This window comes from Schistocerca americana, chromosome 4, assembly GCF_021461395.2.
Source record: "Schistocerca americana isolate TAMUIC-IGC-003095 chromosome 4, iqSchAmer2.1, whole genome shotgun sequence".
Taxonomy (NCBI): Eukaryota; Metazoa; Arthropoda; class Insecta; order Orthoptera; family Acrididae; genus Schistocerca; species Schistocerca americana.
In genome coordinates this window covers 130,049,361-130,065,427 of record NC_060122.1, presented here as the reverse complement: position 1 = coordinate 130,065,427, position 16,067 = coordinate 130,049,361, and positions in this window count along the sequence as shown.

Sequence of the window (16,067 nt, the reverse complement as noted above, 5' to 3'; positions counted from 1 at the left end):
CATGAACCATCAAATTGACCATGAAGCACAGAAATTGCATCGGGATTGGATACAAGAGGGACAATGCCGACTTAAGTACAAGCCGTTCCTCTATGTGTTTGTGCTATGATCGGCTACTGGGAAACCAGTATTAGATTCCGATGCACCAGTGCAGGTTTACTGTAATCTTGGACCTTCACATTGACCATGAAACACAGAAATCGCATCGGGAATGAACACAATAGGCACAATGCTGACTTAAGTGCAAGAAGAGTGAGTCTTCTAAGTGTTTGTGTTTTGAGCGGCTCCTGGGAGTCCAGTATTACATTCTGCTGCACCAGTGCAGGTTTACTGTATCCCTTGGACCTTCTGATTGATTATGAAACACAGAAATCGCATCGGGATTGAATTGCGGTTTGAGCGGCCCATGGGAAGACCAGTATTATATTCCGATGAACCACTGCAGGTTTACCGTATCCTTTGGACCTTCTCATTGACAATTAAACACAAATATTGCAGCTGGATTGAATAGAAAAGGCACAATGCTGACTTAAGTACAAGAAGAGTGATCTTGTAAGAGTTTGAGCTTTGAGCGGCTCCTGGGGGGCCAGTATTAGATTCCGATGCATCAGTGCAGGTTAACTTTCTCCCTTGGACCTTCACATTGACCATGAAACACAGAAATGACATCGGGATTTAATACAAAAGGTACAATGCCGACTAAGTACAAGAAGAATGAATCCTCTTGGAGTTTCTGCTTTCAGCGGCTCCTGGGAGACCAGTATTACATTCCGTTGCACCAGTGCAGCTTTACTGTATCCCTTGGACCTTCAGATTGACCATGAAACAGAGAAATCGCATCGGGATTGAACAGAAAACACACTATGCCGACTTAAATACAAGATGAGGGAATCTTCTAAGAGCTTGTGGTTTTAGCGGCTCATGGGAAGACCAGTTTTAGATTCCGATGAACCAGTGCAGGTTTACCGTATCCCTTGGACTTTCTCATTGACAATGGAACACAGATATCGCATCGGGATTGAATACAAAAGGCACAATGCCGACTTAAGTACAAGAAGAGTGATCTTCTGAGGGTTTGTGCTTAGAGCGGCTCCTGGGAGGCCAGTATTACATTCTGATGCAAGAGTGCAGGTTGACTGTATCATTTGGACCTTCACATTGAACATGAAAAACTGAAATTGCATCGTGATTGAATACAAATTGGACAATGCCGACTGAAGTACAAGAGGAATGAATCTTCTAGTAGTTAGTGCTTTCAGCGGCTCCAGGGAGACCAGTATTAGATTCGGATGCACCAGTGCAGGTTTACAGTATCCCTTTGACCTTCACATTGACCAAGAAACAAAAATTGCGTCGGGATTGAATACAAAAGGGACAATGCCGACTTAAGTACAAGATGGTGAATTTTCTAAAGTTTGTGGTCTGAGCGGTTCCTGAGAGACCTGTATTAGATTCCGATGCACCAGTGCAGGTTTAATGTATCCCTTGGCCCTTCACATTGACCATGAAACATAGAAATTGCATCAGGATTGAATACAAAATGCACAATACCGACTTCTGTACAAGAACAGTTAATCTACTAAGAGTTTGTGCTTTGAGCGGATCCTGAGAGACCAGTATTAGATTCCGGAGCACCAGTGCTGGTTGACTGTATCATCTGGAACTTCACATTGACCATGAATCACAGAAATTGCACCGGGATGAATACAAAATGGACAATGCCGATTTAAGTATAAGAAGGTGAATTTTCTAAGAGTTTGTGGTATGAGTGAATCCTGAGAGACCAGTATTAGATTCCGATGCACCAGTGCAGGTTTACTGTATCCCTTCGACCTTCACATTTACCTTCAAACACAGAAATTGCATCGGGATTGAATACAAAAGGGACAATGCCGACTTAAGTATAAGAAGAGTCAATGTTCTAAGAGTTTTTGGTTTGAGCGGCTCCAGGGAGACCTGTATTGGATTCTGATGCACCAGTGCAGTTTTACTGTATCCCTTGGACCTTCACATTGACCATGAAACACAGGAATCGCATCGGGATTGAATACAAAAGGCACAATGCCTACTTAAGTACAAGAAGAGTGAATCTTCTAAGAGTTTGTGCATTGAGCGGCTCCTGGGAGACCAGAATTAGATTCCGATGCACCAGTGCAGGTTGACTGTATGTTTCGGACCTTCACATTGACCATGAAACACAGAAATGACATCGGGATTGAATACAAAAGGTACAATGCCGACTAAGTACAAGAAGAATGAATCCTCTAGGAGTTTCTGCTTTCAGCGGCTCCTCGGAGACCAGTATTACATGCCGATGCACCAGTGCAGCTTTACTGTATCCCTTGAACCTTCTGATTGACCATGAAACACAGAAATCGCATCGGGATTGAATAGAAAAGGCACGATGCCGACTTAAATACAAGAGGAGTGAATCTTCTAAGAGTTTCTCGTATGAGCGGCTCGTGCGAAGTCCAGTATTAGATTCCGATGAACCAGTGCAGGTTTATCGTATCCCTTGGACATTCTCATTGACAATGAAACCCAGATATTGCATCGGGATTGAATACAAAAGGCACAATGCCGACTTAAGTACACGATGAATGATCTTCTAAGACTTTGTGCTTTGAGCGGCTCCTGGGAGGCCAGTTTTACATTGTGATGCACCAGTGCAGATTGACTGTATCATTTGGACCTTCACATTGACCATGAAACACAGAAATTGCATCGGGATTGATTAGGAATTGGACAATGCCGACTTAAGTACAAGAAGAGTGTGTCTTCTAAGAGTTTGTGGTTTGAGCGGCTCCTGCGAGACCAGTATTAGATTCCGATGCACCAGTGCAGGTTTACTGTATCCCTTGGACCTTCACATTGACCATGAAACACAGAAATCGCATCGGAATTGAATACAAAAGGCACAATGCCGACTTAAGTACAAGAAGAGTGAATCTTCTAAGAGTTTGTGCTTTGAGCGGTTCCTGGGAGGCCAGTATTACTTTCTGAATCACCAGTGAAGAGTGACTGTATCATTTGGACCTTCACATTGACCATGAAACACAGAAATTGCATCGGGATTGAATACAAAATAAACAATGCCGACTTAAGTATAAGAAGAATGAATCTTCTAGGAGTTTGTGCTTTCAGCGGCTCCTGGGAGACCAGGATTAGATTCCGATGCACCAGCGCATGTTTACTGTTTCCCTTGGACCTTCACATTGACCATGAAACACAGATATCGCATAGGGATTGAACAAAAAAGGCTCAATGCCGACTTAAGTACAAGAAGAGTGAATCTACTAAGTGTTTTTGGTTTGATCGGCTCATGGGAGACCAGTATTAGATTCCGATGCAGCAGTGTATGTTTGTTGCATCCCTTTGACCTTCCTATTGACCATGAAACACAGAAATTGCACCGGAATTGAATACAAAAGTGACAATGCCGACTAAGTAAAAGAAGAATGTATCCTCTACGAGTTTGTGCTTTCAGCGGCTCCTGGGAGACCAGTATTACATTCCGATGCACCAGTGCAAGTTTACCGTATCCCTTGGACCTTCAGATTGACCATGAAACAGAGAAATCGCATCAGGATTGAACAGAAAACACACTATGCCGACTTAAATACAAGATGAGGGAATCTTCTAAGAGTTTGTGGTTTTAGCGGCTCATGGGAAGACCAGTATTAGATTCCAATGAACCGGTGCAGGTTTACCGTATCCCTTGGACTTTCTCATTGACAATGGAACACAGATATTGGATCGGGATTGAATACAAAAGGCACAATGCCGACTTAAGTACAAGAAGAGTGATCTTCTAAGAGTTTGTGCTTTGAGCGGCTCCTGGGAGGCCAGTATTACATTCTGATCCTACAGTGCAGGTTTACTGTATCATTTGGACCTTCACATTGACCATGAAAAACAGAAATTGCATCGGGAATGAATACAAAATGGACAATGCCGACTGAAGTAGAAGAGGAATGAATCTTCTAGTAGTTAGTGCTTTCAGCGGCTCCAGGGAGACCAGTATTAGATTCCGATGCACCAGTGCAGGTTTACTGTATCCCATGGCCCTTCACATTGACCATTAAAGACAGAAATTGCATTGGGATTGAATACAAAAGGCACAATGCCGACTTAAGTGCAAGAAGGGAGAGTCCTCTAAGAGTTTGTGGTTTGAGCGGCTCCGGGGAGACCAGTAATAGATTCCGATGCACCATTGCAGGTTTACTGTCTCCCTTGGACCTTCACGTTGACCATGGAACACAAAAATTGCATCGGGATTGATTACAAATCTCACAATGCCAACTTAAGCACAAATAGTGTGAATCTTCGAGGAGTTTGTGCTTTTTAGCGTCTCCTGGGAGACCTGTATTAGATTCCGATGAACCAGTGCACGTTTAGTGTATCCCTTTGACCTTGACATTGACCAAGAAACACAGAAATTGCGTCGGGATTAAATACAAAAGGCACAGTGCCGACTTAAGGACAAGAAGGTGAATTTTCTTAGAGTTTGTGGTTTGAGCGGATCCTGAAGGCCATTACTAGATTCCAATGCTTCAGGGCTGGTTCACTGTATCCCTTGGACCTTCACATTGACCATGAACAACAGAAATCGCATCGGGTTTGTATACAGAAAGCACAATGTCGACTTAAGTACATGAAGAGAGAATATTCTAAGAGTTTGTGGTTTGAGCGGTTCATGCGAGACCGGTATTAGATTCCGATCCGCCAGTGCAGGTTTACTGTATCCCTTCGACCATCACATTGACCATGAAACACAGAAATTGAATCGGGATTGAATACAAAAGGCACAATGCCGACTTAAGTACAAGAAGAGTGAATCTTCTAAGAGTTTGTACTTTCAACGGCACCAGGGACACCAGTATTAGATTCCGATTCGCCAATGCAGGTTTATTGTATACCTTGGACCGTCAGATTGAGCAGGACACACAGAAATTGCATCGGGATTCAATACAAAAGGACAATGCCGACTTAAGTACAAGAAGAGTGAGTCTTCTAAGAGTTTGTGGTTTGAGCGGCTCCTGGGAGACCAGTATTAGATTCCGATGCACCAGTGAGGGTTTACTGTCTCCCTTGGACCTTCACAATGACCATGAAACACGAAAATTGCGTTGGGATTGATTACAAACCTCACAATGGCAACGAAAGCAAAAGTAGTGTGAATCTTCGAGGAGTTTGTGCTTTTTAGCGTCTCCTGGGAGACCTGTATTAGATTCCGATGCACCAGTACACGTTTAGTGTATCCCTTTGACCTTCACATTGACCAAGAAACACAAAAATTGCGTCGGGATTGAATACAAAAGCGACAATGCCGACTTAAGTACAAGATGGTGAATTTTCTAAAGTTTCTGGTCTGAGCGGTTCCTGAGAGACCTGTATTAGATTCCGATGTACCACTGCAGGTTTAATGTATCCCTTGGCCCTTCACATTGGCCATGAAACATAGAAATTGCATCGGGATTGAATACAAAATGCACAATACCGACTTCTGTACAAGAACAGTTAATCTACTAAGAGTTTGTGCTTTGAGCGGATCCTGAGAGACCAGTATTAGATTCCGGAGCACCAGTGCTGGTTGACTGTATCATCTGGAACTTCACACTGACCATGAATCACAGAAATTGCACCGGGATGAATACAAAATGGACAATGCCGATTTAAGTATAAGAAGGTGAATTTTCTAAGAGTTTGTGGTATGAGTGGCTCCTGAGAGACCAGTATTAGATTCCGATGCACCAGTGCAGGTTTACTGTATCCCTTCGACCTTCACATTTACTTTCAAACACAGAAATTGCATCGGGATTGAATACAAAAGGGACAATGCCGACTTAAGTATAAGAAGAGTCAATGTTCTAAGACTTTTTGGTTTGAGCGGCTCCAGGGAGACCTGTATTAGATTCTGATGCACCAGTGCAGTTTTACTGTATCCCTTGGACCTTCACGTTGACCATGAAACACAGGAATCGCATCGGAATTGAATACAAAAGGCACAATGCCTACTTAAGTACAAGAAGAGTGAATCTTCTAAGAGTTTGTGCATTGAGCGGCTCCTGGGAGACCAGAATTAGATTCCGATGCACCAGTGCAGGTTGACAGTATATTTTGGACCTTCACATTGACCATGAAACACAGAAATTGCATCGGAATCCAATACAAAAGGGACAATGCCGACTTAAGTACAAGAAGAGTGTGTCTTCTAAGAGTTTGTGGTTTGAGCGGCTCCTGCGAGACCAGTATTAGATTCCGATGCACCAGTCCAGGTTTACTGTATCCCTTGGACCTTCACATTGACCATGAAACACAGAAATCGCATCGGAATTGAATACAAAAGGCACAATGCCGACTTAAGTACAAGAAGAGTGAATCTTCTAAGAGATTGTGCTTTGAGCGGTTCCTGGGAGGCCAGTATTACTTTCCAAATCACCAGTGAAGGTTGACTGTATCATTTGGACCTTCACATTGACCATGAAACACAGAAATTGCACCGGAATTGAATACAAAAATGACAATGCCGACTAAGTACAAGAAGAATGTAACCTCTACGAGTTTGTGCTTTCAGCGGCTCCTGGGAGACCAGTATTGCATTCCGATGCACCAGTGCAAGTTTACCGTATCCCTTGGACCTTCAGATTGACCGTGAAACAGAGAAATCGCATAGGGATTGAACAGAAAACACACTATGCCGACTTAAATACAAGATGAGGGAGTCTTCTAAGAGTTTGTGGTTTTAGCTGCTCATGGGAAGACCAGTACTGGATTCCGATGAACCGGTGCAGGTTTACCGTATCCCTTGGACTTTCTCATTGACAATGGAACACAGATATTACATCGGGATTGAATACAAAAGGCACAATGCCGACTGAAGTACAAGAGGAATGAATCTTCTAGTGGTTGGTGCTTTCAGCGGCTCCAGGGAGACCAGTACTAGATTCCGATGCACCAGTGCAGGTTTACTGTATCCCATGGAACTTAACATTGACCATGAAAGACAGAAATTGCATTGGGATTGAATACAAAAGGTACAATGCCGACTTAAGTACAAGAAGGGAGAGTCCTCTAAGGGTTTGTGCTTTGAGCGGCTCCGGGGAGACCAGTAATAGATTCCGATGCACCATTGCAGGTTTTCTGTCTCCCTCGGACCTTCAGATTGACCATGAAACACAAAAATTGCATCGGGATTGATTACAAATCCCACAATGCCAACTTAAGCACAAATAGTGTGAATCTTCGAGGAGTTTGTTCTTTTTAGCGTCTCCTGGGAGACCTGTATTAGATTCCGATGAACCAGTGCACGTTTAGTGTATCCCTTTGACCTTCACATTGACCAAGAAACACAGAAATTGCGTCGGGATTGAATACAAAAGGGACAATGCCGACTTAAGTACAAGAAGAATGAATCCTCTGGAGTTTGTGCTTTCAGCAGCTCCTGGGAGACCGGTATTAGATTGCGATGCACCAGTGCAGGTTTACTGTATCCCTTCGACCTTCACATTGACCATGAAACACAGAAATCGCATCGGGATAGAATTGAAAATTCACAATGCCGACTTAAGTATATGAAGAGGGAATCTCCTAAGAGTTTGTGGTTTGATCGGCTCATGCGAGACCAGTATTAGATTCCGATACGCCAGTGCAGGTTTGCTGTATCCCTTGGACCTTCACATTGACCATGAAACACAGAAATCGCATCGGGATTGAATACAAAAGGCACAATGACTACTTAAGTACAGGAAGAGTGAATCTTCTAAGCGTTTGTGGTTTGAGCGGCTTATGGGATACCAGTATTAGATTCCGATGAGCCAGTGCAGGTTTACTGTATCCCTTGGACATTGTAATTGACCATGAAACAAAGAAATTGCATCAGGATTGAATACAAAATGCACAATACCGACTTAAGTACAAGAAGAGTGAATCTTCTAAGAGTTTGTGCCTTAAGCGGCTCCTGGGAGACCAGTATTAGATTGCGTTGCACCAGTGCAGGTTGACTGTATCATTTGGAACTTCGTATTAACTATAAACCACAGAAATTCCATCGGGATTGAATGCAAAACACACAATGGCGACTTAAGTACAAGAAGAGTGAATCTTCTAAGTGTTTGTGACTTAAGCGGCTCCTGGGAGACTGGTATTAGATTCCGATGCACCAGTGCAGGATTACTGTATCCCTTGTACCTTCACATTGACCATGAATCACAGAGATTGCATCGGAATTGAATACAAAATTGACAATGCCGACTTAAGTACAACAAGGTGAATTTCCTAAGAGTTTGTGGTTTGAGAGGCTCCTGAGAGACCAGTATTAGATTCCGATGCATCAGTGTAGGTTTACTGTATCCCTTGGACCTTCAAATTGACCATGAAACACAGAAATTGCATCGGGATTGAATACAAAATAGACAATGCCGACTTAAGTACAAGAAGAATGAATCATCTAGGAGTTTGTGCTTCCAGCGGCTCCTGGGAGACCAGTATTAGATTCCGATGCACCACTGCAGGGTTGCTGTATCCCTTAGACCTTTACATTGACCATGAAACACAGAAATTGCATCGAGATTGTATACAAATTGACAATTCCGACTTAAGTACAAGTAGAGTGAATCTTCCTAGAGTTTGTGGGTTGAGCAGCTCATGGGAGACCAGTAATAGAATCCTATGCACCAGTGCCGGTTCACTGTAACCCTTGGACATTCAAATGGACCATGAAGCACAGAAATCGCACTGGGATTGAACACAAAAGGCCCAATGCCGACTTAAGTACAAGAAGAGTGAATCTTCTAAGAGTTTAGGGTCTGATCGGCTAATGGGAGACCAGTATTAGTATGCGATGCACCAGTGCAGGTTTACCGTACTCCTTGGATTTTCACATTGACCATAAAACACAGAAATTGCATCGGGATTGACTACCAAACTCACAATGCCAACTTAAGTACAAGAAGAGTGAATCTTCGAAGGGTGTGTGCATTGAGCGTCTCCTGGGAGACCTGTATTACATTCCGATGCAGCAGTGCACGGTTACTGCATCCCTTTGACCTTCCTATTGCCCATGAAAACAGGAATTGCATCAGGATTTAATACATAAGGCACAATGCCTACTTAAGTACAAGAAGACTGAATCTTCTAAGAGTTTGTGATTTGAGCGGCTCCTGGCAACCAGTATTAGATTCCGATGCACCAGTGGCGGTTTACTGTAGCCCTTGGACCTTCACATTGACCATGAAACACAGAAATTGCATCGGGATTTAATACATAAGGCACAATGCCTACTTAAGTACAAGAAGAGTGAATCTTCCAAGAGTTTCTGTTTTGTGCGGCTCCTGGCAACCAGTATTAGATTCCGATGCACCAGTGCACGTTTAGTGTATCCCTTTGACCTTCACATTGACCAAGAAACACAGAAATTGCGTCGGGATTGAATGTAAAACGGACAATGCCGACTTAAGTACAAGAAGGTGAATTTTGTAAGAGTTTGTGGTTTGAGCGGATCCTGAGAGACCAGTATTAGATTCCGATGCACCAGTGTAGGTTTACTGTATCCCTTGGACCTTCAAATTGACCATGAAACACAGAAATTGCATCGGGATTGAATACAAAATAGACAATGCCGACTTAAGTACAAGAAGAATGAATCATCTAGGAGTTTGTGCTTCCAGCGGCTCCTGGGAGACCAGTATTAGATTCCGATGCACCACTGCAGGGTTGCTGTATCCCTTGGATCTTTACATTGACCATGAAACACAGAAATTGCATCGAGATTGTATACAAATTGACAATTCCGACTTAAGTACAAGTAGAGTGAATCTTCCTAGAGTTTGTATGTTGAGCAGCTCATGGGAGACCAGTAATAGAATCCTATGCACCAGGGCCGGTTCACTGTAACCCTTGGACCTTCAAATTGACCATGAAGCACAGATATCGCACTGGGATTGAACACAAAAGGCCCAATGCCGACTTAAGTACAAGAAGAGTGAATCTTCTAAGAGTTTAGGGGCTGATCGGCTAATGGGAGACCAGTATTAGTATGCGATGCACCAGTGCAGGTTTACCGTATTCCTTGGATTTTCACATTGACCATAAAACACAGAAATTGCATCGGGTTTGACTACCAAACTCACAATGCCAACTTAAGTACAAGAAGAGTGAATTTTCGAAGGGTGTGCGCATTAGCGTCTCCTGGGAGACCTGTATTACATTCCGATGCAGCAGTGCACGTTTACTGCATCCCTTTGACCTTCCTATTGCCCATGAAAACAGGAATTGCATCGGGATTTAATACATAAGGCACAATGCCTACTTAAGTACAAGAAGACTGAATCTTCTAAGAGTTTGTGATTTGAGCGGCTCCTGGCAACCAGTATTAGATTCCGATGCACCAGTGGCGGTTTACTGTAGTCCTTGGACCTTCACATTGACCATGAAACATAGAAGTTGTATCGGGATTGAATACAAAACTCACAATGCCAACTTAATCTCAAGAAGTGTGAATATTCGAAGAGTTTGTGCTTTGAGCGCCTCCTGGGAGACCTGTATTAGATTCTTATGAACCAGTGCACCATTACTGTATCCCTTTGACATTCACATTGACCATTAAACACAGAAATTTGATCGGGATTGAATAAAAAATGGACAATGCCAACTTAAGTACATGAAGAGAGATTCTTCTAAAGAGTATGGACAATGCCAACTTAAGTACATGAAGAGAGATTCTTCTAAAGAGATAGTGGTTTGAGCGGCTCATGCGAGACCAGTATTAGATTCCGATGCACCAGTGCAGGTTTACTGTTTCCCTTCGACCTTCACTTTGACCGTGAAACACAGAAATCGCATCGGGATTGAATAGAAAAGGCACAAAGGCGACTTAAGTACCTGAAGAGCGAGTCTTATAAGAGTTTGTGCTTAGCGCGGCTCCTGGGAAACCAGTATAGGATTCCGATGCACCAGTGCAGGTTTACTATTTCCCTTGGACCTTCACATTGACCATGAAACACAGAAATCGCATCGAGATTGTATCCAAATGGACAATTCCGACTTAAGTACAAGAAGGGTGAATCTTATAAAAGTTTGTGGGTTGAGCAGCTCATGGGAGACCAGTATTATATTCCAACGCACCAGTGCAGGTTCACTGTAACCCTTGGACCTTCAAATTCACCATGAAGCACAGAAATGGCATCGGGATTGGATACAAAAGGGACAATGCCGACTTAAGTGTAAGAAGAGTGAATTTGCTAAGAGCTTGTGGTTTGAGCGTCTCCAGGGAGAACAGTATTAGATTCCGATGCACCAGTGCAGGTTTACTGTATCCCTTGGACCTTCACATTGACCATGAAACACAGAAATTGCATCGGGATTTAATACATAAGGCACAATGCCTACTTAAGTACAAGAAGAGTGAATCTTCCAAGAGTTTGTGTTTTGAGCGGCTCCTGGCAACCAGTATTAGATTCCGATGCACCAGTGCAGGTTTACTGTATCCCTTCGACACTCACATTGACCATGAAACACAGAAATCGCATCGTGATTGGATACAAAAGGGACAATGCCGACTTAAGTACATGAAAGGTGTATCTTCTATGAGTTTGTGGTTTGAGCGGATCCTGGGAGACCAGTATTAGATTCCGATGCACCAGTGAGGGTTTACTGTCTCCCTTGGACCTTCACATTGACCATGAAACACAAAAATTGCATCGGGATTGATTACAAACCTCACAATGGCAACTTAAGCAAAAGTAGTGTGAATCTTCGAGGAGTTTGTGCTTTTTAGCGTCTCCTGGGAGACCTGTATTAGATTCCGATGCACCAGTACACGTTTAGTGTATCCCTTTGACCTTCACATTGACCAAGAAACACAAAAATTGCGTCGGGATTGAATACAATAGGGACAATGCCGACTTAAGTACAAGAAGGTGAATTTTCTAAAGTTTGTGGTCTGAGCGGTTCCTGAGAGACCTGGATTAGATTCCGATGCACCAGTGCAGGTTTAATGTATCCCTTGGTCCTTCACATTGACCATGAAATACAGAAATTGCATCGGGATTGAATACAAAATGCACAATATCGACTTCTGTACAAGGACAGTAAATCTACTAAGAGTTTGTGCTTTGAGCGGATCCTGAGAGACCAGTATTAGATTCCGGAGCACCAGTGCTGGTTGACTGTATCATTTGGACCGTCACATTGACCATGAATCACAGAAATTGCACCGGGATGAATACAAAATGGACAATGCCGATTTAAGTACAAGAAGGTGAATTTTCTAAGAGTTTGTGGTATGAGTGGCTCCTGAGAGACCAGTATTAGATTCCGATGCACCAGTGCAGGTTTACTGTATCCCTTCGACCTTCACATTTACCTTCAAACACAGAAATTGCATCGGGATTGAATACAAAACGGACAATGCCGACTTAAGTACAAGAAGAATGAATCCAATTGGAGTTTGTTCTTTCAGCAGCTCCTGGGAGACCGGTATTAGATTGCGATGCACCAGTGCAGGTTTACTGTATCCCTTTGACCTTCACATCGACCATGAAACACAGAAATCGCATCGGGATTGAATAGAAAAGGCACAATGCCGACTTAAGTACAAGAAGAGTGAATCTTCTAAGAGTTTGTACTTTGAACGGCACCAGGGACACCAGTATTAGAATCCGATTCGCCAGTGCAGGTTTTTTGTATACCTTGGACCTTCAGATTGAGCAGGACACACAGAAATTGCATCGGGATTCAATACAAAAGGACAATGCCGACTTAAGTACAAGAAGGGTTAGTCATCTAAGAGTTTGTGGTTTGAGCGGATCCTGGGAGACCAGTATTAGATTCCGATGCACCAGTGAGGGTTTACTGTCTCCCTTGGACCTTCACATTGACCATGAAACACAAAAATTGCATCGGGATTGATTACAAACCTCACAATGGCAACTTAAGCAAAAGTAGTGTGAATCTTCGAGGAGTTTGTGCTTTTTAGCGTCTCCTGCGAGACCTGTATTAGATTCCGATGCACCAGTACACGTTTAGTGTATCCCTTTGACCTTCACATTGACCAAGAAACACAAAAATTGCGTCGGGATTGAATACAAAGGGGACAATGCCGAGTTAAGTACAAGAAGGTGAATTTTCTAAAGTTTGTTGTTTGAGCGGTTCCTGATAGACCTGCATTAGATTCCGATGCACCAGTGCAGGTTTAATGTATCCCTTGGTCATTCACATTGACCATGAAACATAGAAATTGCATTGGGATTGAATACAAAATGCACAATACCGACTTCTGTACAAGAAGAGTGAATCTACTAAGAGTTTGTGCTTTGAGCGGATCCTGAGAGACCAGTATTAGATTCCGGAGCACCAGTACTGGTTGACTGCATCATTTGGACCTTCTCATTGACCATGAATCACAGAAATTGCACCGGAATGAATACAAAATGGACAATGCCGATTTAAGTACAAGAAGGTGTATTTTATAAGAGTTTGTTGTATGAGTGGCTCCTAAGAGAGCAGTATTAGATTCCGATGCACCAGTGCAGGTTTACTGTATCCCTTCAACCTTCACATTTACCGTCAAACACATAAATTGCATCGGGATTGAATTCTAAAGGGACAATGCCGACTTAAGTACAAGAAGAATGAATCCAATTGGAGTTTGTGCTTTCAGCAGCTCCTGGGAGACCGGAATTAGTTTGCGATTCACCAGTGCAGGTTTACTGTATCACTTTGACCTTCACATTGACCATGAAACACAGAAATCGCATCGGGATTGAATAGAAAAGGCACAATGCAGACTTAAGTATATGAAGAGAGAAACTCCTTAGAGTTTGAGGTTTGAGCGGCTCATGCGAGACCACTATTAGATTCCGATACACCAGTGCCGGATTACTGTATCCCTTGTACCTTCACATTGACCATGAATCACAGAAATTGCTTCGGGATTGAATACAAAATTGACAATGCGGCTTAAGTACAACAAGGTGAATTTCCTAAGAGTTTGTGGTTTGAGCGGCTCCTGAGAGACCAATATTAGATTCCGATGCACCAGTGTAGGTTTACTGTATCCCTTGGACCTTCACATTGATCATGAAACACAGAAATCGCATTGGGATTGAATACAAATAGCACAATGCAGACTTAAGTACAAGAAGAGTGATAATCTAAGAGTTTGTGCTTTGAGCGGGTCCTCGGAGGCCAGTATTACATTCCGATGCACCAGTGCAGGTTGACTGTATCATTTGGACCTTCAAATTGACTATGAAGCACAGAAATTGCATCGGGATTGGATACAAAATGGACAATGCCGATTTAAGTGTAAGAAGAGTGAATTGTCTAATAGCTTGTGGTTTGAGCGTTTCCTGGGAGAACAGTATTAGATTCCGATGCACCAGTGCTCATTTAGCGTATCCCTTTGACCTTACCATTGTCCAAGAAACACAGAAATTACGTCGGGATTGAATATAAAACGGACAATGCCAACTTAAGAACAAGAAGGAGAAATTTTCTAAGAGTTTGTGGTTTAAAAGGATCCTGAGGGCCTGTATTAGATTCCGATGCACCAGTGCTGGTAGAGTGCGTGCCTTGGACCTTCACATTGACCATGAAAAACAGAAATCGCATCGGGTTAGAATACAAAAGGCACAATCACGACTTGAAAACATGAAGAGAGAATCTTCTAAGAGTTGTGGTTTTAGCCGCTCATGCGAGACCAGTATTAGATTCCGATCCACCAGTGCAGGTTTACTGTACCCCTTCGACATTCACATTGACCATGAAACACAGAAATCGCATCGTGATTGGATACAAAAGGGACAATGCCCACTTAAGTACAGGAAAGGTGCATCTTCTGTGTGTTTGTGCTTTCAGCGGCTTCTGGGAAACCAGTATTAGATTCCGATGCACCAGTGCAGGTTTACTGTATCCCATGGATCTTCACATTGACCATGAAAGACAGAAATTGCATCGGGATTGAATACAAAGGGCACAATGCCGACTTAAATACAAGAAGAGAGAGTCTCCTAAGAGTTTGTGGTTTGAGCGGCTCCTGAGAGACCAGTATTAGATTCCGATGCACCAGTGTAGGTTTACTGTATCCCTTGGACCTTCACATTGACCATGAAACACAGAAATTGCATCGGGATTGAATACAAAATAGACAATGCCGACTTAAGTACAAGAACAATGAATCTTCTAGGAGTTTTTGCTTTCAGCGGCTCCTGGGAGACCAGTATTTGATTCCGATGCACCACTGCAGGATTGCTGTATCCCTTGGACCTTCACATTGACCATGAAACACAGAAATTGCATCGAGATTGTATCCAAATGGACAATTCCGACTTAAGTACAAGTAGAGTGAATCTTCTAAGAGTTTGTGGTTTGATCGGCTAATGGGAGACCAGTATTAGTATGCGATGCACCAGTGCAGGTTTACTGTATTCCTTGGATTTCCACATTGACCATAAAACACAGAAATTGCATCGGGATTGACTACCAAACTCACAATGTCAACTTAAGTACAAGTAGAGTGAATCTTCGAAGAGTTTGTGCATTGAGCGTCTCCTGGGAGACCTGTATTAGATTCCGATGCAGCAGTGCTCGTTCACTGCATCCCTTTGACCTTCCTATTGCCCATGAAAACAGGAATTGCATCGGGATTTAATACATAAGGCACAATGCCTACTTAAGTACAAGAAGAGTGAATCTTCCAAGAGTTTGTGTTTTGAGCGGCTCCTGGCAACCAGTATTAGATTCCGATGCACCAGTGCACGTTTAGTGTATCCCATTGACCTTCACATTGACCAAGAAACACAGAAATTGCGTCGGGATTGAATTTAAAACGGACAATGCCGACTTAAGACAAGAAGGTGAATTTTGTAAGAGTTCGTGGTTTGAGTGGATCCTGAGGGCCAGTATTAGATGCCGATGCACCAGTGCTGGTAGACTGTGCGCCTTGGACCTTCACATTGACCATGAAAAGCAGAAATCGCATCGTGTTAGAATACAAAAGGCACAATCCCGACTTAAGTACATGAAGGGAGAATCTTCTAAGAGTTTGTGGTTTGAGCGGCTCATGC